The sequence below is a fragment of the Siphateles boraxobius genome, unplaced genomic scaffold, assembly GCF_051911475.1.
Source record: "Siphateles boraxobius isolate OS27281-9 unplaced genomic scaffold, OSU_SipBor_1 77, whole genome shotgun sequence".
NCBI classification, from domain to species: Eukaryota; Metazoa; Chordata; class Actinopteri; order Cypriniformes; family Leuciscidae; genus Siphateles; species Siphateles boraxobius.
In genome coordinates this window covers 5,984,698-6,011,314 of record NW_027509205.1, presented here as the reverse complement: position 1 = coordinate 6,011,314, position 26,617 = coordinate 5,984,698, and the positions used below count along the sequence as shown (strand labels likewise).

General features: G+C 46.8%; 9 non-coding genes and 3 pseudogenes across 9 annotated transcripts; all 12 read left to right on the top strand.

Moving 5' to 3' along the window:
• Positions 1 to 4,347: 4,347 nt before the first annotated feature.
• LOC143727257 (U2 spliceosomal RNA) lies at positions 4,348 to 4,525 on the top strand (annotated as a pseudogene).
• A 434-nt stretch (positions 4,526 to 4,959) lies between these two features.
• LOC143726726 (U1 spliceosomal RNA) lies at positions 4,960 to 5,123 on the top strand. Its single transcript, XR_013198960.1, has one exon. It is a non-coding gene; the product is annotated as a U1 spliceosomal RNA (small nuclear RNA).
• A 7,334-nt stretch (positions 5,124 to 12,457) lies between these two features.
• Positions 12,458 to 12,633, top strand: LOC143727283 (U2 spliceosomal RNA; annotated as a pseudogene).
• Positions 12,634 to 13,067: 434 nt separating this feature from the next.
• LOC143726725 (U1 spliceosomal RNA) lies at positions 13,068 to 13,231 on the top strand. The gene has a single exon (XR_013198959.1). It is a non-coding gene; the product is annotated as a U1 spliceosomal RNA (small nuclear RNA).
• A 1,129-nt stretch (positions 13,232 to 14,360) lies between these two features.
• Positions 14,361 to 14,551, top strand: LOC143727129 (U2 spliceosomal RNA). Its single transcript, XR_013199337.1, has one exon. It is a non-coding gene; the product is annotated as a U2 spliceosomal RNA (small nuclear RNA).
• A 434-nt stretch (positions 14,552 to 14,985) lies between these two features.
• Positions 14,986 to 15,149, top strand: LOC143726724 (U1 spliceosomal RNA). Its single transcript, XR_013198958.1, has one exon. It is a non-coding gene; the product is annotated as a U1 spliceosomal RNA (small nuclear RNA).
• A 1,120-nt stretch (positions 15,150 to 16,269) lies between these two features.
• On the top strand, positions 16,270 to 16,460 carry LOC143727128 (U2 spliceosomal RNA). Its single transcript, XR_013199336.1, has one exon. It is a non-coding gene; the product is annotated as a U2 spliceosomal RNA (small nuclear RNA).
• A 434-nt stretch (positions 16,461 to 16,894) lies between these two features.
• LOC143726723 (U1 spliceosomal RNA) lies at positions 16,895 to 17,058 on the top strand. The gene has a single exon (XR_013198957.1). It is a non-coding gene; the product is annotated as a U1 spliceosomal RNA (small nuclear RNA).
• A 1,129-nt stretch (positions 17,059 to 18,187) lies between these two features.
• Positions 18,188 to 18,378, top strand: LOC143727127 (U2 spliceosomal RNA). Its single transcript, XR_013199335.1, has one exon. It is a non-coding gene; the product is annotated as a U2 spliceosomal RNA (small nuclear RNA).
• A 434-nt stretch (positions 18,379 to 18,812) lies between these two features.
• LOC143726722 (U1 spliceosomal RNA) lies at positions 18,813 to 18,976 on the top strand. Its single transcript, XR_013198956.1, has one exon. It is a non-coding gene; the product is annotated as a U1 spliceosomal RNA (small nuclear RNA).
• Positions 18,977 to 25,569: 6,593 nt separating this feature from the next.
• On the top strand, positions 25,570 to 25,748 carry LOC143727267 (U2 spliceosomal RNA; annotated as a pseudogene).
• Positions 25,749 to 26,182: 434 nt separating this feature from the next.
• On the top strand, positions 26,183 to 26,346 carry LOC143726720 (U1 spliceosomal RNA). The gene has a single exon (XR_013198954.1). It is a non-coding gene; the product is annotated as a U1 spliceosomal RNA (small nuclear RNA).
• The last annotated feature ends 271 nt before the right edge of the window (positions 26,347 to 26,617 follow it).

Sequence of the window (26,617 nt, the reverse complement as noted above, 5' to 3'; positions counted from 1 at the left end):
AATTCTGGCAGTTGGTGAGGGGGAGGAAGCCAATCCTCAAAATGAAATTGAAAAAGAAGACAGTATGGAGGATGAAGAGGAGGAAATGGCTTCCTCCCTAGTAACCGTGTCTGAGGTTAGTGTGTCCACGAGTGGGAGTGAAACAGATGTTTCGCTCCCCAATGCTCAAGTGCAGAAAAGAACTGCGAGATCTCCTCTGGTTCAAACAGAGGAGAAAAAGCTGCGGGTAGCGCATCGGCTAGATAGTTCCCCCATGGAAGATCTAGACCGTATGTGGCCCGCAGAATCTCCTAATGAAGTCTCTTTTCTGCATTTCAAGCTAAGAACATCATCGCCAAAGGATTCGCAAGAGGCCTTCTCTGCGAGCCCTGAGGCGTCAAGCACTTGCCCCCCTGATCCCAGCTCATCTGGGGAAAAGGGAAGGCAAGTGCAACAAGAAATAACATGATTTTAATTATATCTCTGTAGTCCCTTGGTTGCTTTTAAATGTCTCACACCCTTTTAACCATACTGCTCATGGCTCTCACTATCTCCACAATCAATGTGAGAAGTGTGAAGAGCAATATACGAGCACAGAGTGTGTTATCCTTTTTAAAATCTTTTAAGTCAGATGTGTTTTTATTGCAAGAATGTGGTCTGCCTTTTTTAACAAATTACAGGAAGTGGGAGACGATTTGGACCCCAGGACTTTCCATCTGGAGTGGGTCCAATTTTAACAAAAATGACGGTGTTGCTATTTTAATAAAAAATCCCCATGTTTTGGTGAAGGGCAGCACTGTGGTGAGGGATGGGCGGGCAATTTTAGCTAATCTGACTTTTTTAGGTAAGGATTTTAACATTTTAAATGTGTATGGTTTTACAGGTAAAAACAACAGGTATGAGCTTTTAGAAGACCTGCAGCCCCACATGCTCGGGAGGGCTCCCCTAGTGGTAGCAGGGGATTTTAATTGTGTTTTATCAAGACAGGATAGAAAGAGGGTAGGAGAGGATTTTAAGGTCGACAAGACATCGGTTTTATTACAAAATATAGTCAAAGATTTTAAGTTAGTTGACTGCTTTAAAACAATGCATCAAAGAGAGGAGGGCTTCACCTGGTTCAGTGGTGATGGCGCCAGAGCCTCTCGAATTGACTATGTTTTTACAAGGGACTGCCCGCCGACCGATGCTACATTGAGCCCCCTCTTCTTTTCTGATCACATGATGCTCTCCTGCACCCTTTCACTACCCACGGGTGTGACCGTAGGGGGAGGGCTGTGGAAGCTGAACTGCTCCCTATTAGAGGATGAGGAAGTGATTAGTGAATATAGGGAGCAGTTCAGCCAATGGCAGACCCTCCAAGACTTTTTCGACTCACGTGCACAGTGGTGGGAGATGGTGAAACAAAGGACAGGACGGTTTTTTAAACAAATTGGAAAAGAAAAAAAGAATAAAGAAAAAAGACGCATGATGGGGCTGCAAAAAAGACTGCAGAGATATTTTAATCTTTTAAACAGTGGATTGGATTTTACAGAAGAAATTAAAGAAGTAAAGAAAGAAATGTCAGATTTGTCCGAAACAAAGACTAAAGGTGTCATTTTAAGATGTAAGGAGAGAGAAATAGAAGAAGGGGAAAAGTGTACTAGATATTTTTTTAAAAAGACAATAACACGGGGAGGGTCAATTAATACTTTAAAAACTTTTACAGGTGGGGAGGTAAATACAACAGATCTGATTTTAGGGGAAATTGAAAGTTTTTACAATAATTTATACAGCACTAAAGAGGTACACAATGGCATCTTAGAGGAAGTTTTAGGGTTTTTAGACAAAAAGGTAAAGAGTCCAGATGTGCTTTTATCCCAAGATTTTACTCTTTTAGAAATGCACAAAGCGCTAAAAGGTTTTAAAAAGGGGAAGTCCCCAGGCTTGGATGGACTCCCCTTTGAGTTTTATCTGACTTTCTGGGACATTTTAGCACACGACTTATTGACAGTTTTTAAAGAACTTGAGACTCTTGACAGACTTCCAGACAGCTTTAGAGTAGGGATAGTTACATTACTATACAAAAAAGGGGACAAGACTGACCTGAGAAACTGGCGACCAATCACTCTTTTAAATTATGATTGTAAACTTTTTAGTAAGATTTTAGCTACACGTATGTCGACTGTTTTAGAGGACGTAATCCACCTGGATCAAGCATGCGCTGTGCCCGGCAGGAAGATCACGGACAGCCTGGTACTGATCAGAGACGCCATCTGTTTTGCGAGAGACAGAAACATTCGGCTAGTAGTCCTAAATTTAGATTTCGAAAAAGCCTTTGATCGCGTCTCGCACCAGTACCTGTTCCAGGTACTGGAAAAAATGGGGTTTCCTGGGAGGTTTATAGCCTGGGTGGGACTGCTGTACAACGATCTGTCTAGCAGAATTTTGGTTAACGGGCATTTATCCAAAGCTGTAAAACTCTACAGCGGCGTCCGTCAGGGGTGTCCTTTATCTCCCCTTCTGTATGTGGCTTGTATTGAGCCACTGGCACAAATCTTGAGAAGGGATAAATGGATTAAAGGACTAGACATCCCAGGGACTGGTGGACTGACGGCGACCTGTGTTTTATATATGGATGACGTGACCCTTTTAGCGACTGACCTTTTATCAGTACGAAGAGCAATGGACTTGACTGACTGGTACGGTCGGGCCTCGGGCGCCAAGCTCAATAGGAGTAAGTCCGAGGCCCAGCTCTTCGGGCCGTGGGGGAACGTGGACACAGTTGGACTAGATTTGGATTTTAAAGACAATGATTTGAAAATTTTAGGTGTAAAATTTGACAGAGAGGGTGGAGGACAAGGAAACTGGACTGACATGTTAGGGAAAGTCAGGCAAAGACTGGGCTTTTGGGGACTGAGACAATTGACGTTTGAAGGCAAGATTTTAATTTTTAAAGCTGTGATTTTACCACTGATTTTACTTGTCTGTTCTGTTTTTAGTCCCCCAAGACGATTCCTGGCCAACCTGGAGAGGGCGGTATTTTATTTCCTGTGGGGGTCCAAGTGGGAACGACTAAAGAGGGAGGTCGTCAAAAAGAAAAAAGAGAATGGCGGGAAAGGCCTCCCAGACCCCCACCTGTTTTTAGGCAGCCGCTTTGCCGCCCTCCACATCCAGTACGCACTGACCCCATCCAGAGAACACAAGACAGCAGCCATGACCCGATTCTGGATGGGGTCATACCTAAGAACTTTGAAAATTTTACCCATTGATCTTAAAAGTCCTGTGTCTTTTAATTTGTCAAAAGAGCATAGTTTTATTAAGAAATTTTTAAAGAAATATCTTTTAGAGACAAATGATGCCACCATTTTAACTAACCATAAGTCTCTTATCTCTCTTGTGCAGGATCGAGAATCGGTGAGCCCGGTTCCAGGCCTCACACTAGGTGAGGCCAAAGATGTTTGGAGGAACGCAGCCCACCCAGCTCTCCAGAACAGGCTTAAAGACTTGTCGTGGATGGTGGCTCATGAGATCCTCCCGGTCAGGGCGGTTATGCACTCCAGAGGCATGGCCAAAAACTCCACCTGCCCACGGTCCGGATGTGGTTCCCCGGAGACCGTTCGACATCTGCTCTGGGAGTGCGGCGAAGCGCGGGACCTGTGGGCCAAGACCGGCCCCCTGTTTTTCCCGTGCCTGCCAGCGGGTGGGGCCCAGGTGGACTACAAGCTCGCCATCCTGGGGGTGGGTCAGGGCTTGAAGGAGCTGACACAACCAAAATTTTCCTCGCTCTGGCTCACCCTAAACGTGATTAAGGATGCCATCTGGGTCACCAGAAATCTGCTGGTGGGGAAACGCGTGACGGTCCCCCTCCACGCGTGCGAGCAGAAAATAAGATCAACGCTGCAGGGTGGGCCGCACGTCGTTATTCGGATGGGGGGGCCGGGGTCACACGTAGAAGGTCCCGGCCGCCACCGACCCTGGCCGCCCGTAGATGCACCCTCACCACACCGGCTACGGGAACAGCGGGCCAGCGGGCCGGAGGAGAGGGGATCTCCGCTGGGCACCAGAAGCGGGGAGTCTGGGGCCTGTTCTGGAGACCTGGAGTGAATGGACAATCTTGATAGGGACTCACCCTCGATCCTGTACAAGAGATGTTTTATTTGGCATATTTTATTGTTTTATTGTTTTATATTTGCATTCCTATTTTATTTTAATCCATTTTACCTTTACTTTAAAACAACACACAACATACATGGACTTTTACACAACACATCAACATAACTGATTTTTAACTGTAACTTATGTCCTTTTTGTTGTTTTAAGATATGTGCAAAAATGTGATTTTATAAGGAAAAAATGGATATTGAAAGAATGGAATGAAACAATGTGACAATAAACTTTTTTCGAAAGAAAAAAATCTGTTCTTATCAGTTTAATATCTGATACGTGCCCTACCAGGGCACCATATATTAAATTGATTTTTGGAACTGGGAGATGGAAGAGGGGCTTGCTCCGTCCACTCCACGCATCGACCCGGTATTGCAGTACTTCTGGGAACGGTGCACCCCCAAAAACTGTGTTCAATGAAAGAGATGTTTTAGTCTTGTGTGGCAGCAGGTGTTAATGGAAGTAACGTATATTGCTGTGTATGGGTGCTTTAAAGGTGTTGTAGGTGATCATATGCTATACAGGTAATGGTGGTGTGAGAGGGAAAAAAAAACAACAACTCTGTTCTTATCTCGTTTAACATCTGATTCGTCCACTATCCGGTGACCGCGTATGAAATTGATTTTTGGCTCATGGATCCGGAGCATGAAAACAACATCATCCACAACAACAACAGCAAAAGAGCCCGACTCTGCAGGTTTTTGATGTCTCTCTCTTATCTCTTGGAGTTTTTACGAATGAGCTGATGAGTTGAATCAGGTGTGTGTTTGATTGTCCGACCGTTGGTGAGGATTGCGGAGAGGGACACGGTGCCTCTGACGGGAGGCCTGGGAATTCATACTTACCTGGCAGGGGAGACACCATGATCAGGAAGGTGGTTCACCCAGGGCGAGGCTCGGCCATTGCACTCCGGTTGTGCTGACCCCTGCGAATTCCCCAAATGTGGGAATCTCGACTGCATAATTTATGGTAGTGGGGGACTGCGTTCGCGCTCTCCCCTGGACACACTGGTTAAAAGAGCAGATTGTTCGAGTTCCTCTTCTTCTGGTAGTTAACGACCTAGGAAGTCCAGAGAATTGAACTGCAGTGGTTGATCGAGAGATGTAAAACTCTCAACCTAGGACCAGTCTGCAAAAGTAGGGCTGTTTTTTAGTTTATTTTTTTCATCATTCTTCAAATAATCTCCATTATTCAACCAGCGCTTTTATTGGCAGCAGTGGTCCTAGAAGCAAAGTTGTTCCGAATGAGGAGTTCTATCATGTGGTATGAATACCTTGTGCATGTGTGAAAAATCACCTGACATACAGTCGCCTATGGCCGTATTCATGTTGTTGTTTTTACTGTTTACAGCGCCACCAAGTGGCCAGTCGCCACATCCCTTTTCACCTGAGCACAGGCTGAGCCCGTGCACAGGTGTACCGACTTGGGTGTAATTGTCTCATTCCGTTGGAGAGTTATGGCCATTTAAGTAAAGCCCGCCTCGCCCACTCCCAACGTTTTGGCGTCCCGTCGCCAACGTGAATCGAAATTCCGACTTTTTTCCCCATCGCTGTCGGCAATCAGACTCCAGGGAATCTTTCTGCACCGGTTTGGGTCAGATCGGGCGAAAGACCTAGGACTAGTGTGCAAAAGTAGCTTTATCACAAAATCCCAAATACCCGAAAATCTCGCCAGCGCAACCATCGAATCCGAGGCCTGCGTCTTGTTCGGCCCGAGCCAAGGATTCCGGTGATGTAAGACACTTGGGTCTGCGACGGACGGTTCAGGAGTTACGAGGCATTTCGTACTTCTGATCGCTGCAGCGCCACCTTGGGGCCGAGCCTTGGTGATGTTGTAGACCGGGCGGGTACTACCATCCCTCAAGAGTTTCAAGTCTCTACGACGTACGCTTTGGTCTGCCCGCTCACTTTTAGGGCAGAATGTTTGTTGGTCCAAAATCCCAGGTTGCACTCCAAAGTGTCGTGTTGTGCGCTCTGCTGTGATCCATTTTCGGTGTCAACAGTCAAGCTGAGCTTGTATTGCTGTGAGCTGAGCTTGTTTGCTGGCGACCTTTAGACCCTCTCGCCACGGCCCAGGTGGGCGTGGCCTTTGACGGCTCCCCCGCCTCTGCGTCATTGTGTCATCGCTTCTCGGCCTTTTGGCTAAGATCAAGTGTCTGGTCCTAGGGTAGAGACAGCGATCGCCTCTTGGAGGTTTTTCCGGCTTGGGTCCTTCAGTGACTTGAGCCCCAAACTTTTGAGAGGTACATTGATCCAGCTGCTTTTATTCCGGTTCTGTTTTAAGGTAAGACCTTTTTATCTATTTATTTATTTATTTATTTATTGTTTTTTAAAGTTTTAGGCTGTTGGTGTCTCCACCATGTCGGCTGCCCGTGCCGGCATGAGGAGGCACCACAGCGTGCGTTTTTTATTCAAAGAAGTTGAGGGGAAGCTCCTGGGGATGTCACGTCTTGACTTCTCCAGGAAGCTGATCCAAAAAACTCTAAATTTTAAACCTGATGATCTGAATTGCATCGTGACTCTGCCCCTGAACAAAGGATTTGATGTTAGTTTTAGAGCGGTTTCCCACCTGAATGATTTCTGGCACAGATTTGAAGTAGCTAAATCCCAGCTGTCCATGTTTACTGTTGAAAAGCTCTCTGACAACACACTTAAAACTGTGATTGTTAGAATGTTTAATGAGACAGTGACTGGGGAGGACATTTGTGTCTGGCTGGGCAGATTTTGCACAGTTCGAAGCCAGCCAGTCAAGGTTTTAGATGAGGATGGTATTTGGACATGCTCCTGGCGAATTCCCATTAAACAATGGGAAGACGCTGGGGGCTACCAGGGCCTGAAGCATCTGCCTTCTATGATTGTGTTGGGTGAGAACAGAGGCTACATTCACTACCAGGGTATGCCCAAATTATGTAGAAAATGTGGAAAGTTTGGGCACTTAGCTGAAGCATGCCAGGAAATGATATGTGGGAAATGCAGAGAAATTGGTCATACTTTTGAAGAGTGTACCAATGGCAGGCGGTGCAACCTCTGTGGGGAGTCATCCCATCTCTACAGAGATTGCCCTAAAAGTTTTGCCAACAAACTGAAAGGCAACAAAATGGCCGCCCCACATGTGGAACAAACAAAAGAGCAAAGGAAGGAGGAGGCGGTCCCTGAGGTTTTGGCGGGAAATTCTATTTCCCAGCCAGCCTCAGGGAGTGGGCAGGAGGAAGGAAGTGGGGCGGCCACAGGGGCGGAGTCAAGTTTTAACAGCGAACAGAGTGAGGAAGCCGTTCCCCAACAAGAGAGAAGTGAAAACAAAATGGAGGAGGAGGAGGAGGATGCAACGGCTTCCTCACTCTACACCGTATCGGAGGTTAGTGTGGTGGATAGTGGGGGTGAATCCGAGGGTTCACTCCCCAATGCTCAGGTGCAAAAAAGGTCTGCGAGATCTCCTCTGCTTCAAACAGAGGAGAAAAGGCTGCGGGCATCGCATCGGCTAGATAGTTCCTCTTCGTTAGATCTAGACCGTATGTGGCCCGCAGAATCTCCCAATGAAGTCTCCTTTTTGCACGTTAAGCTTAGAACATCGTCACCGAAGGAGCCACAAGAGGTTCTCTCTTACCCCTTTTCCACCAAGGCAGAGCTGGTGCTGGTTCGGAGCCAGAGCCTAGTTTCAATTCGGTTCTTTGGTTTTCCACACGCAAAGCACCAGCTCCGAACCAGGAAAAGTGGTTCTTAAGTAGCACCAAATCATTGCTGGTCTAGAACAGAGCCAAGTAAGAACCACTTGCGTCAGGGGCTGGGGGCGGGGTTACCGTGACCAACAAGACGAATAGAAACTTGTGACCGCCATTTTTAAATAGCAGCTAGTCGAGCTAATAGCAGCTCGATTATAAATATCCGTCTATGTAAGTTACGGCGAGCTGCACAAACGCGTTGGACTCCGATGTATTTTGTAAACCCATGAGCATCCATAGTATTGCAACGTCCGTTATTGTTGATGGCTTGTTCGAGATGCATCGGAGCGGCGCGGACCGATCCGAGCTGCGGGAGTGTTTGGAGAACATACGACTCCTTGTGCTTTTAGAACGCTATCGCAGTGCTTTGATGTCATGCGGAGATCGATCTGCGAGAAGCCGATGCATCTCGAACAAGCCTGGCGTACTGTTTGGCGCTACCGCACTAGCGTTGCTGGGCAACATGAGACGTATACAGTGACGTAAGATCTGGCTCTGTTGTGGCTCTCTAGCCGGTGGAAAGGCAAATCGGTTCTTATTAAGCTCGTCAGTCGAACCCACTCTGAACCAGCTTTGGCTCTGGCTCTGAACCAGCACCCGGTTCTTGTTGGTGGAAAAGGGGTATTTGTGGACTCTGAGGCGGCGAGCATTTGCCCTCCTGATCCCAGTTTTTCTGGGGAAAAGGAGAAGCAAGTGCTACATGACATAACATGATTTTAATGTAACTTTCTGCAGTCTTTTGGTTTTATCCTTCTATTAATGCTTGTATTTTTAACCATACTGCTCATGGCCCTCACTATCTCTACAATCAATGTGAGAAGTGTGAGGTCTACTTTGCGAGCACAGAGTGTGTTATCCTTTTTAAAAACTTTTAAGTCAGATGTGTTTTTATTGCAAGAATGTGGTTTGCCCTTTTTAACAAATTACAGGAAGTGGGAGGAGATTTGGACCCCAGGTTTTTCCATTTGGAGTGGGTCCAATTTTAACAAAAATGACGGTGTTGCTATTTTAATAAAAAATCCCAACCTTTTGGTGAAGGGCAGCACTGTGGTGAGGGACGGGCGGGCAATTTTAGCAAATCTGACTTTTTTAGGTAAGGATCTTAACATTTTAAATATGTATGGTTTTACTGAAAAAAATAACAGGTATGAGCTTTTAGAAGACTTGCAACCCCACATGCTAGGCAGGGCTCCCCTAGTGGTAGCAGGGGATTTTAATTGTGTATTATCAAAAAAGGACAGAAGGAGGGTAGGAGAGGATTTTAAGGTCGACAAGACATCGGTTTTATTACAAAATATAGTCAAAGATTTTAAGTTAGTTGACTGTTTTAAAACAATGCATCAAAGAGAGGAAGGCTTCACCTGGTTCAGTGGTGACGGTGCCAGAGCCTCTCGAATTGACTATATTTTTACCAGGGACCTCCCGCCGACCGATGCTACATTGACCCCCCTCTTTTTTTCCGACCACATGATGCTGTCTTGCACTCTTTCACTCCCCACGGGTGTGACTGCAGGGGGAGGGCTGTGGAAGCTGAACTGTTCCCTATTAGAGGACGAGGAAGTGGTTAGTGAGTATAGGGAGCAGTTCAGCCAATGGCAGACCCTCCAGGACTTTTACGACTCACGTGCACAGTGGTGGGAGATGGTGAAACAAAGGACAGGACGGTTTTTTAAACAAATTGGAAAAGAAAAAAAGAATAAAGAAAAAAGACGCATGATGGGGTTGCAAAAAAGACTGCAGAGATATTTTAACCTTTTAAACAATGGATTGGATTTTACAAATGAAATAAAAGAAGTAAAGAAAGAAATGTCAGATCTGTCTGAAACAAAGAGCAAAGGTGTCATTTTAAGATGTAGAGAAAGGGAGTTAGAGGAAGGAGAGAAGTGTACCAGGTATTTTTTTAAAAAGACAATAGCTCGGGGAGGGTCGATCAATATTTTAAAAACTTTTAGAGGGGGGGAAGTAAATACAACTGACCTGATTTTAGGGGAAATTGAAAGTTTTTACAGTAATTTATACGGCACTAAAGAGGTACACAATGGCATCTTAGAGGAAGTTTTAGGGTTTTTAGATAAAAAAGTTAAGAGTCCAGATGTGCTTTTATCCCAGGATTTTAATCTTTTAGAATTGGAAAAAGCTTTAAAGGGTTTTAAGAAGGGGAAGTCCCCGGGCATGGACGGACTCCCCTTTGAGTTTTATCTGACTTTCTGGGACATTTTAGCACATGACTTACTTACAGTTTTTAAAGAATTTGAGACTCTTGACAGACTTCCAGACAGCTTTAGAGTAGGGATAGTTACATTACTGTACAAAAAAGGAGACAAGACTGACTTGAGAAACTGGCGACCAATCACTCTTTTAAATTATGATTGTAAACTTTTTAGTAAGATTTTAGCTACACGCATGTCGACTGTTTTAGAGGACGTAATCCACCTGGATCAAGCTTGCGCTGTGCCCGGCAGGAAGATCACGGACAGCCTGGTACTGATCAGAGACGCCATCTGTTATGCGAGAGACAGAAACATTAGGCTTGTAGTCCTAAATTTAGACTTTGAAAAAGCTTTTGATCGGGTCTCGCACCAGTACCTCCTTCAGGTACTGCAAAAAATGGGCTTTCCAGAGAGGTTTATAGCTTGGGTGGGACTGCTGTATGAGGGCTTAAGCAGCAAATTTCTTGCAAATGGGCATCTTTCCAAAGCTGTAAATATCCACAGCGGTGTCCGTCAGGGGTGTCCTTTATCTCCCCTTCTGTATGTGGCTTGTATTGAGCCACTGGCACAGATCTTGAGAAGGGATAAATGGATTAAAGGACTAGATATCCCAGGAACTGGTGGACTGACGGCGACCTGCGTTTTATATATGGATGACGTGACCCTTTTAGCGACTGACTTTTTATCAGTACGAAGAGCAATGGACTTGACTGACTGGTACGGTCGGGCCTCGGGCGCCAAGCTTAACAGGAGTAAGTCCGAGGCCCTGCTCTTCGGGCCGTGGGGCGACGTGGACACAGGAGGACTAGATTTGGATTTTAAAGAAAAGGATTTGAAAATTTTAGGAGTAAAATTTGACAGGGAGGGTGGAGGACCAGGAAACTGGACTGACATGTTAGGGAAAGTCAGACAAAGACTGGGCTTTTGGGGACTAAGACAACTGACGTTAGAAGGCAAGATTTTAATTTTTAAAGCAGTGATTTTACCACTAATTTTACTTGTCTGTTCTGTTTTTAGTCCCCCAAGACGATTCCTGGCTAAGTTGGAGAGGGCGGTATTTTATTTCCTGTGGGGGTCCAAGTGGGAACGAATCAAGAGGGAGGTCGTTAAAAAGAAAAAAGAGAATGGCGGGAAAGGCCTCCCAGACCCCCACCTGTTTTTAGGCAGCCGCTTTGCCGCCCTCCATATCCAGTATGCACTGACCCCATCCAGAGAACACAAGACAGCAGCCATGACCCGATTCTGGATGGGGTCATACCTAAGAAGTTTGAAAATTTTACCCATTGATCTTAAAAGTCCAGTGTCTTTTAATTTGTCAAAAGAGCATAGTTTTATTAAGAAATTTTTAAAGAAATATCTTTTAGAAACAAATGATGCCACTGTTTTAACTAATCACAAGTCTCTCGTCTCTCTTGTGCAGGATCGAGAATCGGTGAGTCCAGTTCCAGGCCTCACACTAGGTGAGGCCAAAGACGTTTGGAGGAACGCAGCCCACCCAGCTCTCCAGAACAGGCTTAAGGACCTGTCGTGGATGGTGGCTCATGAGATCCTCCCGGTCAGGGCGGTCATGCACTCCAGAGGCATGGCCAAAAACTCCACCTGCCCACGGTCCGGATGTGGTTCCCCGGAGACCGTTCAACATCTGCTCTGGGAGTGCGGCGCTGCGCGGGACCTGTGGGCCAAGACAGGCCCCCTGTTTTTCCCGTGCCTGCCAGCGGGTGGGGCCCAGGTGGACTATAAGCTCGCCATCCTGGGGGTGGGTCAGGGCTTGAAGGAGTTGACACCACCAACGTTTGCCTCGCTCTGGCTCACCCTCAACCACATCAAGGATGCCATCTGGGTCACCAGAAACCTGCTGGTGGGGAAACGCGTGACGGTCCCCCTCCACGCGTGCGAGCAGAGGATAACATCAACGCTGCAGGGTGGGCCGCACGTCGTTATTCGGATGGGGGGGCCGAGGTCACACGGAGAAGGTCCCGGCCGCCACCGTACCTGGCCGCACGTAGATGCACCCTCACCACTCTGGCTACGGGAACAGCGGGCCAGCGGGCCGGAGGAGAGGGGATCTCCGCTGGGCACTGGAAGCGAGGAGTCTGGGGCCTGTTCTGGAGACCTGGAGTGAATGGACATTCTTGATAGGGACTCACCCTCGATCCTGTACAAGAGATGTTTTATTTGGCATATTTAATTGTTTTATTGTTTTATATTTGCATTCCTATTTTATTTTAATCCATTTTACCTTTACTTTAAAACAACACACAACATACATGGACTTTTACACAACACATCAACATAACTGATTTTTAACTGTAACTTATGTCCTTTTTGTTGTTTTAAGATATGTGCAAAAATGTGATTTTATAAGGAAAAAATGGATATTGAAAGAATGGAATGAAACAATGTGACAATAAACTTTTTTCGAAAGAAAAATCTGTTCTTATCAGTTTAATATCTGATACGTGCCCTACCCGGGCACCATATATTAAATTGATTTTTGGAACTGGGAGATGGAAGAGGGGCTTGCTCCGTCCACTCCACGCATCGACCCGGTATTGCAGTACTTCTGGGAACGGTGCACCCCCAAAAACTGTGTTCAATGAAAGAGATGTTTTAGTCTTGTGTGGCAGCAGGTGTTAATGGAAGTAACGTATATTGCTGTGTATGGGTGCTTTAAAGGTGTTGTAGGTGATCATATGCTATACAGGTAATGGTGGTGTGAGAGGGAAAAAAAAACAACAACTCTGTTCTTATCTCGTTTAACATCTGATTCGTCCACTATCCGGTGACCGCGTATGAAATTGATTTTTGGCTCATGGATCCGGAGCATGAAAACAACATCATCCACAACAACAACAGCAAAAGAGCCCGACTCTGCAGGTTTTTGATGTCTCTCTCTTATCTCTTGGAGTTTTTACGAATGAGCTGATGAGTTGAATCAGGTGTGTGTTTGATTGTCCGACCGTTGGTGAGGATTGCGGAGAGGGACACGGTTCCTCTGACGGGAGGCCTGGGAATTCATACTTACCTGGCAGGGGAGACACCATGATCAGGAAGGTGGTTCACCCAGGGCGAGGCTCGGCCATTGCACTCCGGTTGTGCTGACCCCTGCGAATTCCCCAAATGTGGGAATCTCGACTGCATAATTTATGGTAGTGGGGGACTGCGTTCGCGCTCTCCCCTGGACACACTGGTTAAAAGAGCAGATTGTTCGAGTTCCTCTTCTTCTGGTAGTTAACGACCTAGGAAGTCCAGAGAATTGAACTGCAGTGGTTGATCGAGAGATGTAAAACTCTCAACCTAGGACCAGTCTGCAAAAGTAGGGCTGTTTTTTAGTTTATTTTTTTCATCATTCTTCAAATAATCTCCATTATTCAACCAGCGCTTTTATTGGCAGTAGTGGTCCTAGAAGCAAAGTTGTTCCGAATGAGGAGTTCTATCATGTGGTATGAATACCTTGTGCATGTGTGAAAAATCACCTGACATACAGTCGCCTACGGCCGTATTCATGTTGTTGTTTTTACTGTTTACAGCGCCACCAAGTGGCCAGTCGCCACATCCCTTTTCACCTGAGCACAGGCTGAGCCCGTGCACAGGTGTACCGACTTGGGTGTAATTGTCTCATTCCGTTGGAGAGTTATGGCCATTTAAGTAAAGCCCGCCTCGCCCACTCCCAACGTTTTGGCGTCCCGTCGCCAACGTGAATCGAAATTCCGACTTTTTTCCCCATCGCTGTCGGCAATCAGACTCCAGGGAATCTTTCTGCACCGGTTTGGGTCAGATCGGGCGAAAGACCTAGGACTAGTGTGCAAAAGTAGCTTTTTCACAAAATCCCAAATACCCGAAAATCTCGCCAGCGCAACCATCGAATCCGAGGCCTGCGTCTTGTTCGGCCCGAGCCAAGGATTCCGGTGATGTAAGACACTTGGGTCTGCGACGGACGGTTCAGGAGTTACGAGGCATTTCGTACTTCTGATCGCTGCAGCGCCACCTTGGGGCCGATTGGGCCGAGCCTTGGTGATGTTGTAGACCGGGCGGGTACTACCATCCCTCAAGAGTTTCAAGTCTCTACGACGTACGCTTTGGTCTGCCCGCTCACTTTTAGGGCAGAATGTTTGTTGGTCCAAAATCCCAGGTTGCACTCCAAAGTGTCGTGTTGTGCGCTCTGCTGTGATCCATTTTCGGTGTCAACAGTCAAGCTGAGCTTGTATTGCTGTGAGCTGAGCTTGTTTGTTGGCGACCTTTAGACCCTCTCGCCACGGCCCAGGTGGGCGTGGCCTTTGACGGCTCCCCCGCCTCTGCGTCATTGTGTCATCGCTTCTCGGCCTTTTGGCTAAGATCAAGTGTAGTATCTGTTCTTATCAGTTTAATATCTGATACGTGCCCTACCCGGGCACCATATATTAAATTGATTTTTGGAACTGGGAGATGGAAGAGGGGCTTGCTCCGTCCACTCCACGCATCGACCCGGTATTGCAGTACTTCTGGGAACGGTGCACCCCCAAAAACTGTGTTCAATGAAAGAGATGTTTTAGTCTTGTGTGGCAGCAGGTGTTAATGGAAGTAACGTATATTGCTGTGTATGGGTGCTTTAAAGGTGTTGTAGGTGATCATATGCTATACAGGTAATGGTGGTGTGAGAGGGAAAAAAAAACAACAACTCTGTTCTTATCTCGTTTAACATCTGATTCGTCCACTATCCGGTGACCGCGTATGAAATTGATTTTTGGCTCATGGATCCGGAGCATGAAAACAACATCATCCACAACAACAACAGCAAAAGAGCCCGACTCTGCAGGTTTTTGATGTCTCTCTCTTATCTCTTGGAGTTTTTACGAATGAGCTGATGAGTTGAATCAGGTGTGTGTTTGATTGTCCGACCGTTGGTGAGGATTGCGGAGAGGGACACGGTGCCTCTGACGGGAGGCCTGGGAATTCATACTTACCTGGCAGGGGAGACACCATGATCAGGAAGGTGGTTCACCCAGGGCGAGGCTCGGCCATTGCACTCCGGTTGTGCTGACCCCTGCGAATTCCCCAAATGTGGGAATCTCGACTGCATAATTTATGGTAGTGGGGGACTGCGTTCGCGCTCTCCCCTGGACACACTGGTTAAAAGAGCAGATTGTTCGAGTTCCTCTTCTTCTGGTAGTTAACGACCTAGGAAGTCCAGAGAATTGAACTGCAGTGGTTGATCGAGAGATGTAAAACTCTCAACCTAGGACCAGTCTGCAAAAGTAGGGCTGTTTTTTAGTTTATTTTTTTCATCATTCTTCAAATAATCTCCATTATTCAACCAGCGCTTTTATTGGCAGTAGTGGTCCTAGAAGCAAAGTTGTTCCGAATGAGGAGTTCTATCATGTGGTATGAATACCTTGTGCATGTGTGAAAAATCACCTGACATACAGTCGCCTATGGCCGTATTCATGTTGTTGTTTTTACTGTTTACAGCGCCACCAAGTGGCCAGTCGCCACATCCCTTTTCACCTGAGCACAGGCTGAGCCCGTGCACAGGTGTACCGACTTGGGTGTAATTGTCTCATTCCGTTGGAGAGTTATGGCCATTTAAGTAAAGCCCGCCTCGCCCACTCCCAACGTTTTGGCGTCCCGTCGCCAACGTGAATCGAAATTCCGACTTTTTTCCCCATCGCTGTCGGCAATCAGACTCCAGGGAATCTTTCTGCACCGGTTTGGGTCAGATCGGGCGAAAGACCTAGGACTAGTGTGCAAAAGTAGCTTTTTCACAAAATCCCAAATACCCGAAAATCTCCCCAGCGCAACCATCGAATCCGAGGCCTGCGTCTTGTTCGGCCCGAGCCAAGGATTCCGGTGATGTAAGACACTTGGGTCTGCGACGGACGGTTCAGGAGTTACGAGGCATTTCGTACTTCTGATCGCTGCAGCGCCACCTTGGGGCCGAGCCTTGGTGATGTTGTAGACCGGGCGGGTACTACCATCCCTCAAGAGTTTCAAGTCTCTACGACGTACGCTTTGGTCTGCCCGCTCACTTTTAGGGCAGAATGTTTGTTGGTCCAAAATCCCAGGTTGCACTCCAAAGTGTCGTGTTGTGCGCTCTGCTGTGATCCATTTTCGGTGTCAACAGTCAAGCTGAGCTTGTATTGCTGTGAGCTGAGCTTGTTTGTTGGCGACCTTTAGACCCTCTCGCCACGGCCCAGGTGGGCGTGGCCTTTGACGGCTCCCCCGCCTCTGCGTCATTGTGTCATCGCTTCTCGGCCTTTTGGCTAAGATCAAGTGTAGTATCTGTTCTTATCAGTTTAATATCTGATACGTGCCCTACCCGGGCACCATATATTAAATTGATTTTTGGAACTGGGAGATGGAAGAGGGGCTTGCTCCGTCCACTCCACGCATCGACCCGGTATTGCAGTACTTCTGGGAACGGTGCACCCCCAAAAACTGTGTTCAATGAAAGAGATGTTTTAGTCTTGTGTGGCAGCAGGTGTTAATGGAAGTAACGTATATTGCTGTGTATGGGTGCTTTAAAGGTGTTGTAGGTGATCATATGCTATACAGGTAATGGTGGTGTGAGAGGGAAAAAAAAACAACAACTCTGTTCTTATCTCGTTTAACATCTGATTCGTCCACTATCCGGTGACCGCGTATGAAATTGATTTTTGGCTCATGGATCCGGAGCATGAAAACAACATCATCCACAACAACAACAGCAAAAGAGCCCGACTCTGCAGGTTTTTGATGTCTCTCTCTTATCTCTTGGAGTTTTTACGAATGAGCTGATGAGTTGAATCAGGTGTGTGTTTGATTGTCCGACCGTTGGTGAGGATTGCGGAGAGGGACACGGTGCCTCTGACGGGAGGCCTGGGAATTCATACTTACCTGGCAGGGGAGACACCATGATCAGGAAGGTGGTTCACCCAGGGCGAGGCTCGGCCATTGCACTCCGGTTGTGCTGACCCCTGCGAATTCCCCAAATGTGGGAATCTCGACTGCATAATTTATGGTAGTGGGGGACTGCGTTCGCGCTCTCCCCTGGACACACTGGTTAAAAGAGCAGATTGTTCGAGTTCCTCTTCTTCTGGTAGTTAACGACCTAGGAAGTCCAGAGAATTGAACTGCAGTGGTTGATCGAGAGATGTAAAACTCTCAACCTAGGACCAGTCTGCAAAAGTAGGGCTGTTTTTTAGTTTATTTTTTTCATCATTCTTCAAATAATCTCCATTATTCAACCAGCGCTTTTATTGGCAGTAGTGGTCCTAGAAGCAAAGTTGTTCCGAATGAGGAGTTCTATCATGTGGTATGAATACCTTGTGCATGTGTGAAAAATCACCTGACATACAGTCGCCTATGGCCGTATTCATGTTGTTGTTTTTACTGTTTACAGCGCCACCAAGTGGCCAGTCGCCACATCCCTTTTCACCTGAGCACAGGCTGAGCCCGTGCACAGGTGTACCGACTTGGGTGTAATTGTCTCATTCCGTTGGAGAGTTATGGCCATTTAAGTAAAGCCCGCCTCGCCCACTCCCAACGTTTTGGCGTCCCGTCGCCAACGTGAATCGAAATTCCGACTTTTTTCCCCATCGCTGTAGGCAATCAGACTCCAGGGAATCTTTCTGCACCGGTTTGGGTCAGATCGGGCGAAAGACCTAGGACTAGTGTGCAAAAGTAGCTTTTTCACAAAATCCCAAATACCCGAAAATCTCGCCAGCGCAACCATCGAATCCGAGGCCTGCGTCTTGTTCGGCCCGAGCCAAGGATTCCGGTGATGTAAGACACTTGGGTCTGCGACGGACGGTTCAGGAGTTACGAGGCATTTCGTACTTCTGATCGCTGCAGCGCCACCTTGGGGCCGATTGGGCCGAGCCTTGGTGATGTTGTAGACCGGGCGGGTACTACCATCCCTCAAGAGTTTCAAGTCTCTACGACGTACGCTTTGGTCTGCCCGCTCACTTTTAGGGCAGAATGTTTGTTGGTCCAAAATCCCAGGTTGCACTCCAAAGTGTCGTGTTGTGCGCTCTGCTGTGATCCATTTTCGGTGTCAACAGTCAAGCTGAGCTTGTATTGCTGTGAGCTGAGCTTGTTTGTTGGCGACCTTTAGACCCTCTCGCCACGGCCCAGGTGGGCGTGGCCTTTGACGGCTCCCCCGCCTCTGCGTCATTGTGTCATCGCTTCTCGGCCTTTTGGCTAAGATCAAGTGTAGTATCTGTTCTTATCAGTTTAATATCTGATACGTGCCCTACCCGGGCACCATATATTAAATTGATTTTTGGAACTGGGAGATGGAAGAGGGGCTTGCTCCGTCCACTCCACGCATCGACCCGGTATTGCAGTACTTCTGGGAACGGTGCACCCCCAAAAACTGTGTTCAATGAAAGAGATGTTTTAGTCTTGTGTGGCAGCAGGTGTTAATGGAAGTAACGTATATTGCTGTGTATGGGTGCTTTAAAGGTGTTGTAGGTGATCATATGCTATACAGGTAATGGTGGTGTGAGAGGGAAAAAAAAACAACAACTCTGTTCTTATCTCGTTTAACATCTGATTCGTCCACTATCCGGTGACCGCGTATGAAATTGATTTTTGGCTCATGGATCCGGAGCATGAAAACAACATCATCCACAACAACAACAGCAAAAGAGCCCGACTCTGCAGGTTTTTGATGTCTCTCTCTTATCTCTTGGAGTTTTTACGAATGAGCTGATGAGTTGAATCAGGTGTGTGTTTGATTGTCCGACCGTTGGTGAGGATTGCGGAGAGGGACAAGGTGCCTCTGACGGGAGGCCTGGGAATTCATACTTACCTGGCAGGGGAGACACCATGATCAGGAAGGTGGTTCACCCAGGGCGAGGCTCGGCCATTGCACTCCGGTTGTGCTGACCCCTGCGAATTCCCCAAATGTGGGAATCTCGACTGCATAATTTATGGTAGTGGGGGACTGCGTTCGCGCTCTCCCCTGGACACACTGGTTAAAAGAGCAGATTGTTCGAGTTCCTCTTCTTCTGGTAGTTAACGACCTAGGAAGTCCAGAGAATTGAACTGCAGTGGTTGATCGAGAGATGTAAAACTCTCAACCTAGGACCAGTCTGCAAAAGTAGGGCTGTTTTTTAGTTTATTTTTTTCATCATTCTTCAAATAATCTCCATTATTCAACCAGCGCTTTTATTGGCAGTAGTGGTCCTAGAAGCAAAGTTGTTCCGAATGAGGAGTTCTATCATGTGGTATGAATACCTTGTGCATGTGTGAAAAATCACCTGACATACAGTCGCCTATGGCCGTATTCATGTTGTTGTTTTTACTGTTTACAGCGCCACCAAGTGGCCAGTCGCCACATCCCTTTTCACCTGAGCACAGGCTGAGCCCGTGCACAGGTGTACCGACTTGGGTGTAATTGTCTCATTCCGTTGGAGAGTTATGGCCATTTAAGTAAAGCCCGCCTCGCCCACTCCCAACGTTTTGGCGTCCCGTCGCCAACGTGAATCGAAATTCCGACTTTTTTCCCCATCGCTGTCGGCAATCAGACTCCAGGGAATCTTTCTGCACCGGTTTGGGTCAGATCGGGCGAAAGACCTAGGACTAGTGTGCAAAAGTAGCTTTTTCACAAAATCCCAAATACCCGAAAATCTCGCCAGCGCAACCATCGAATCCGAGGCCTGCGTCTTGTTCGGCCCGAGCCAAGGATTCCGGTGATGTAAGACACTTGGGTCTGCGACGGACGGTTCAGGAGTTACGAGGCATTTCGTACTTCTGATCGCTGCAGCGCCACCTTGGGGCCGATTGGGCCGAGCCTTGGTGATGTTGTAGACCGGGCGGGTACTACCATCCCTCAAGAGTTTCAAGTCTCTACGACGTACGCTTTGGTCTGCCCGCTCACTTTTAGGGCAGAATGTTTGTTGGTCCAAAATCCCAGGTTGCACTCCAAAGTGTCGTGTTGTGCGCTCTGCTGTGATCCATTTTCGGTGTCAACAGTCAAGCTGAGCTTGTATTGCTGTGAGCTGAGCTTGTTTGTTGGCGACCTTTAGACCCTCTCGCCACGGCCCAGGTGGCCGTGGCCTTTGACGGCTCCCCCGCCTCTGCGTCATTGTGTCATCGCTTCTCGGCCTTTTGGCTAAGATCAAGTGTCTGGTCCTAGGTAGAGACAGCGATCGCCTCTTGGAGGTTTTTCCGGCTTGGGTCCTTCAGTGACTTGAGCCCCAAACTTTTGAGAGGTACATTGATCCAGCTGCTTTTATTCCGGTTCTGTTTTAAGGTAAGACCTTTTTATCTATTTATTTATTTATTTATTGTTTTTTAAAGTTTTAGGCTGTTGGTGTCTCCACCATGTCGGCTGCCCGTGCCGGCATGAGGAGGCACCACAGCGTGCGTTTTTTATTCAAAGAAGTTGAGGGGAAGCTCCTGGGGATGTCACGTCTTGACTTCTCCAGGAAGCTGATCCAAAAAACTCTAAATTTTAAACCTGATGATCTGAATTGCATCGTGACTCTGCCCCTGAACAAAGGATTTGATGTTAGTTTTAGAGCGGTTTCCCACCTGAATGATTTCTGGCACAGATTTGAAGTAGCTAAATCCCAGCTGTCCATGTTTACTGTTGAAAAGCTCTCTGACAACACACTTAAAACTGTGATTGTTAGAATGTTTAATGAGACAGTGACTGGGGAGGACATTTGTGTCTGGCTGGGCAGATTTTGCACAGTTCGAAGCCAGCCAGTCAAGGTTTTAGATGAGGATGGTATTTGGACATGCTCCTGGCGAATTCCCATTAAACAATGGGAAGACGCTGGGGGCTACCAGGGCCTGAAGCATCTGCCTTCTATGATTGTGTTGGGTGAGAACAGAGGCTACATTCACTACCAGGGTATGCCCAAATTATGTAGAAAATGTGGAAAGTTTGGGCACTTAGCTGAAGCATGCCAGGAAATGATATGTGGGAAATGCAGAGAAATTGGTCATACTTTTGAAGAGTGTACCAATGGCAGGCGGTGCAACCTCTGTGGGGAGTCATCCCATCTCTACAGAGATTGCCCTAAAAGTTTTGCCAACAAACTGAAAGGCAACAAAATGGCCGCCCCACATGTGGAACAAACAAAAGAGCAAAGGAAGGAGGAGGCGGTCCCTGAGGTTTTGGCGGGAAATTCTATTTCCCAGCCAGCCTCAGGGAGTGGGCAGGAGGAAGGAAGTGGGGCGGCCACAGGGGCGGAGTCAAGTTTTAACAGCGAACAGAGTGAGGAAGCCGTTCCCCAACAAGAGAGAAGTGAAAACAAAATGGAGGAGGAGGAGGAGGATGCAACGGCTTCCTCACTCTACACCGTATCGGAGGTTAGTGTGGTGGATAGTGGGGGTGAATCCGAGGGTTCACTCCCCAATGCTCAGGTGCAAAAAAGGTCTGCGAGATCTCCTCTGCTTCAAACAGAGGAGAAAAGGCTGCGGGCATCGCATCGGCTAGATAGTTCCTCTTCGTTAGATCTAGACCGTATGTGGCCCGCAGAATCTCCCAATGAAGTCTCCTTTTTGCACGTTAAGCTTAGAACATCGTCACCGAAGGAGCCACAAGAGGTTCTCTCTGTGGACTCTGAGGCGGCGAGCATTTGCCCTCCTGATCCCAGTTTTTCTGGGGAAAGGGAGAAGCAAGTGCTACATGACATAACATGATTTTAATGTAACTTTCTGCAGTCTTTTGGTTTTATCCTTCTATTAATGCTTGTATTTTTAACCATACTGCTCATGGCCCTCACTATCTCTACAATCAATGTGAGAAGTGTGAGGTCTACTTTGCGAGCACAGAGTGTGTTATCCTTTTTAAAAACTTTTAAGTCAGATGTGTTTTTATTGCAAGAATGTGGTTTGCCCTTTTTAACAAATTACAGGAAGTGGGAGGAGATTTGGACCCCAGGATTTTCCATTTGGAGTGGGTCCAATTTTAACAAAAATGACGGTGTTGCTATTTTAATAAAAAATCCCAACCTTTTGGTGAAGGGCAGCACTGTGGTGAGGGACGGGCGGGCAATTTTAGCAAATCTGACTTTTTTAGGTAAGGATCTTAACATTTTAAATATGTATGGTTTTACTGAAAAAAATAACAGGTATGAGCTTTTAGAAGACTTGCAACCCCACATGCTAGGCAGGGCTCCCCTAGTGGTAGCAGGGGATTTTAATTGTGTATTATCAAAAAAGGACAGAAGGAGGGTAGGAGAGGATTTTAAGGTCGACAAGACATCGGTTTTATTACAAAATATAGTCAAAGATTTTAAGTTAGTTGACTGTTTTAAAACAATGCATCAAAGAGAGGAAGGCTTCACCTGGTTCAGTGGTGACGGTGCCAGAGCCTCTCGAATTGACTATATTTTTACCAGGGACCTCCCGCCGACCGATGCTACATTGACCCCCCTCTTTTTTTCCGACCACATGATGCTGTCTTGCACTCTTTCACTCCCCACGGGTGTGACTGCAGGGGGAGGGCTGTGGAAGCTGAACTGTTCCCTATTAGAGGACGAGGAAGTGGTTAGTGAGTATAGGGAGCAGTTCAGCCAATGGCAGACCCTCCAGGACTTTTACGACTCACGTGCACAGTGGTGGGAGATGGTGAAACAAAGGACAGGACGGTTTTTTAAACAAATTGGAAAAGAAAAAAAGAATAAAGAAAAAAGACGCATGATGGGGTTGCAAAAAAGACTGCAGAGATATTTTAACCTTTTAAACAATGGATTGGATTTTACAAATGAAATAAAAGAAGTAAAGAAAGAAATGTCAGATCTGTCTGAAACAAAGAGCAAAGGTGTCATTTTAAGATGTAGAGAAAGGGAGTTAGAGGAAGGAGAGAAGTGTACCAGGTATTTTTTTAAAAAGACAATAGCTCGGGGAGGGTCGATCAATATTTTAAAAACTTTTAGAGGGGGGGAAGTAAATACAACTGACCTGATTTTAGGGGAAATTGAAAGTTTTTACAGTAATTTATACGGCACTAAAGAGGTACACAATGGCATCTTAGAGGAAGTTTTAGGGTTTTTAGATAAAAAAGTTAAGAGTCCAGATGTGCTTTTATCCCAGGATTTTAATCTTTTAGAATTGGAAAAAGCTTTAAAGGGTTTTAAGAAGGGGAAGTCCCCGGGCATGGACGGACTCCCCTTTGAGTTTTATCTGACTTTCTGGGACATTTTAGCACATGACTTACTTACAGTTTTTAAAGAATTTGAGACTCTTGACAGACTTCCAGACAGCTTTAGAGTAGGGATAGTTACATTACTGTACAAAAAAGGAGACAAGACTGACTTGAGAAACTGGCGACCAATCACTCTTTTAAATTATGATTGTAAACTTTTTAGTAAGATTTTAGCTACACGCATGTCGACTGTTTTAGAGGACGTAATCCACCTGGATCAAGCTTGCGCTGTGCCCGGCAGGAAGATCACGGACAGCCTGGTACTGATCAGAGACGCCATCTGTTATGCGAGAGACAGAAACATTAGGCTTGTAGTCCTAAATTTAGACTTTGAAAAAGCTTTTGATCGGGTCTCGCACCAGTACCTCCTTCAGGTACTGCAAAAAATGGGCTTTCCAGAGAGGTTTATAGCTTGGGTGGGACTGCTGTATGAGGGCTTAAGCAGCAAATTTCTTGCAAATGGGCATCTTTCCAAAGCTGTAAATATCCACAGCGGTGTCCGTCAGGGGTGTCCTTTATCTCCCCTTCTGTATGTGGCTTGTATTGAGCCACTGGCACAGATCTTGAGAAGGGATAAATGGATTAAAGGACTAGATATCCCAGGAACTGGTGGACTGACGGCGACCTGCGTTTTATATATGGATGACGTGACCCTTTTAGCGACTGACTTTTTATCAGTACGAAGAGCAATGGACTTGACTGACTGGTACGGTCGGGCCTCGGGCGCCAAGCTTAACAGGAGTAAGTCCGAGGCCCTGCTCTTCGGGCCGTGGGGCGACGTGGACACAGGAGGACTAGATTTGGATTTTAAAGAAAAGGATTTGAAAATTTTAGGAGTAAAATTTGACAGGGAGGGTGGAGGACCAGGAAACTGGACTGACATGTTAGGGAAAGTCAGACAAAGACTGGGCTTTTGGGGACTAAGACAACTGACGTTAGAAGGCAAGATTTTAATTTTTAAAGCAGTGATTTTACCACTAATTTTACTTGTCTGTTCTGTTTTTAGTCCCCCAAGACGATTCCTGGCTAAGTTGGAGAGGGCGGTATTTTATTTCCTGTGGGGGTCCAAGTGGGAACGAATCAAGAGGGAGGTCGTTAAAAAGAAAAAAGAGAATGGCGGGAAAGGCCTCCCAGACCCCCACCTGTTTTTAGGCAGCCGCTTTGCCGCCCTCCATATCCAGTATGCACTGACCCCATCCAGAGAACACAAGACAGCAGCCATGACCCGATTCTGGATGGGGTCATACCTAAGAAGTTTGAAAATTTTACCCATTGATCTTAAAAGTCCAGTGTCTTTTAATTTGTCAAAAGAGCATAGTTTTATTAAGAAATTTTTAAAGAAATATCTTTTAGAAACAAATGATGCCACTGTTTTAACTAATCACAAGTCTCTCGTCTCTCTTGTGCAGGATCGAGAATCGGTGAGTCCAGTTCCAGGCCTCACACTAGGTGAGGCCAAAGACGTTTGGAGGAACGCAGCCCACCCAGCTCTCCAGAACAGGCTTAAGGACCTGTCGTGGATGGTGGCTCATGAGATCCTCCCGGTCAGGGCGGTCATGCACTCCAGAGGCATGGCCAAAAACTCCACCTGCCCACGGTCCGGATGTGGTTCCCCGGAGACCGTTCAACATCTGCTCTGGGAGTGCGGCGCTGCGCGGGACCTGTGGGCCAAGACAGGCCCCCTGTTTTTCCCGTGCCTGCCAGCGGGTGGGGCCCAGGTGGACTATAAGCTCGCCATCCTGGGGGTGGGTCAGGGCTTGAAGGAGTTGACACCACCAACGTTTGCCTCGCTCTGGCTCACCCTCAACCACATCAAGGATGCCATCTGGGTCACCAGAAACCTGCTGGTGGGGAAACGCGTGACGGTCCCCCTCCACGCGTGCGAGCAGAGGATAACATCAACGCTGCAGGGTGGGCCGCACGTCGTTATTCGGATGGGGGGGCCGAGGTCACACGGAGAAGGTCCCGGCCGCCACCGTACCTGGCCGCCCGTAGATGCACCCTCACCACTCTGGCTACGGGAACAGCGGGCCAGCGGGCCGGAGGAGAGGGGATCTCCGCTGGGCACTGGAAGCGAGGAGTCTGGGGCCTGTTCTGGAGACCTGGAGTGAATGGACATTCTTGATAGGGACTCACCCTCGATCCTGTACAAGAGATGTTTTATTTGGCATATTTAATTGTTTTATTGTTTTATATTTGCATTCCTATTTTATTTTAATCCATTTTACCTTTACTTTAAAACAACACACAACATACATGGACTTTTACACAACACATCAACATAACTGATTTTTAACTGTAACTTATGTCCTTTTTGTTGTTTTAAGATATGTGCAAAAATGTGATTTTATAAGGAAAAAATGGATATTGAAAGAATGGAATGAAACAATGTGACAATAAACTTTTTTTGAAAGAAAAAAAATCTGTTCTTATCAGTTTAATATCTGATACGTGCCCTACCCGGGCACCATATATTAAATTGATTTTTGGAACTGGGAGATGGAAGAGGGGCTTGCTCCGTCCACTCCACGCATCGACCCGGTATTGCAGTACTTCTGGGAACGGTGCACCCCCAAAAACTGTGTTCAATGAAAGAGATGTTTTAGTCTTGTGTGGCAGCAGGTGTTAATGGAAGTAACGTATATTGCTGTGTATGGGTGCTTTAAAGGTGTTGTAGGTGATCATATGCTATACAGGTAATGGTGGTGTGAGAGGGAAAAAAAAACAACAACTCTGTTCTTATCTCGTTTAACATCTGATTCGTCCACTATCCGGTGACCGCGTATGAAATTGATTTTTGGCTCATGGATCCGGAGCATGAAAACAACATCATCCACAACAACAACAGCAAAAGAGCCCGACTCTGCAGGTTTTTGATGTCTCTCTCTTATCTCTTGGAGTTTTTACGAATGAGCTGATGAGTTGAATCAGGTGTGTGTTTGATTGTCCGACCGTTGGTGAGGATTGCGGAGAGGGACACGGTGCCTCTGACGGGAGGCCTGGGAATTCATACTTACCTGGCAGGGGAGACACCATGATCAGGAAGGTGGTTCACCCAGGGCGAGGCTCGGCCATTGCACTCCGGTTGTGCTGACCCCTGCGAATTCCCCAAATGTGGGAATCTCGACTGCATAATTTATGGTAGTGGGGGACTGCGTTCGCGCTCTCCCCTGGACACACTGGTTAAAAGAGCAGATTGTTCGAGTTCCTCTTCTTCTGGTAGTTAACGACCTAGGAAGTCCAGAGAATTGAACTGCAGTCGTTGATCGAGAGATGTAAAACTCTCAACCTAGGACCAGTCTGCAAAAGTAGGGCTGTTTTTTAGTTTATTTTTTTCATCATTCTTCAAATAATCTCCATTATTCAACCAGCGCTTTTATTGGCAGTAGTGGTCCTAGAAGCAAAGTTGTTCCGAATGAGGAGTTCTATCATGTGGTATGAATA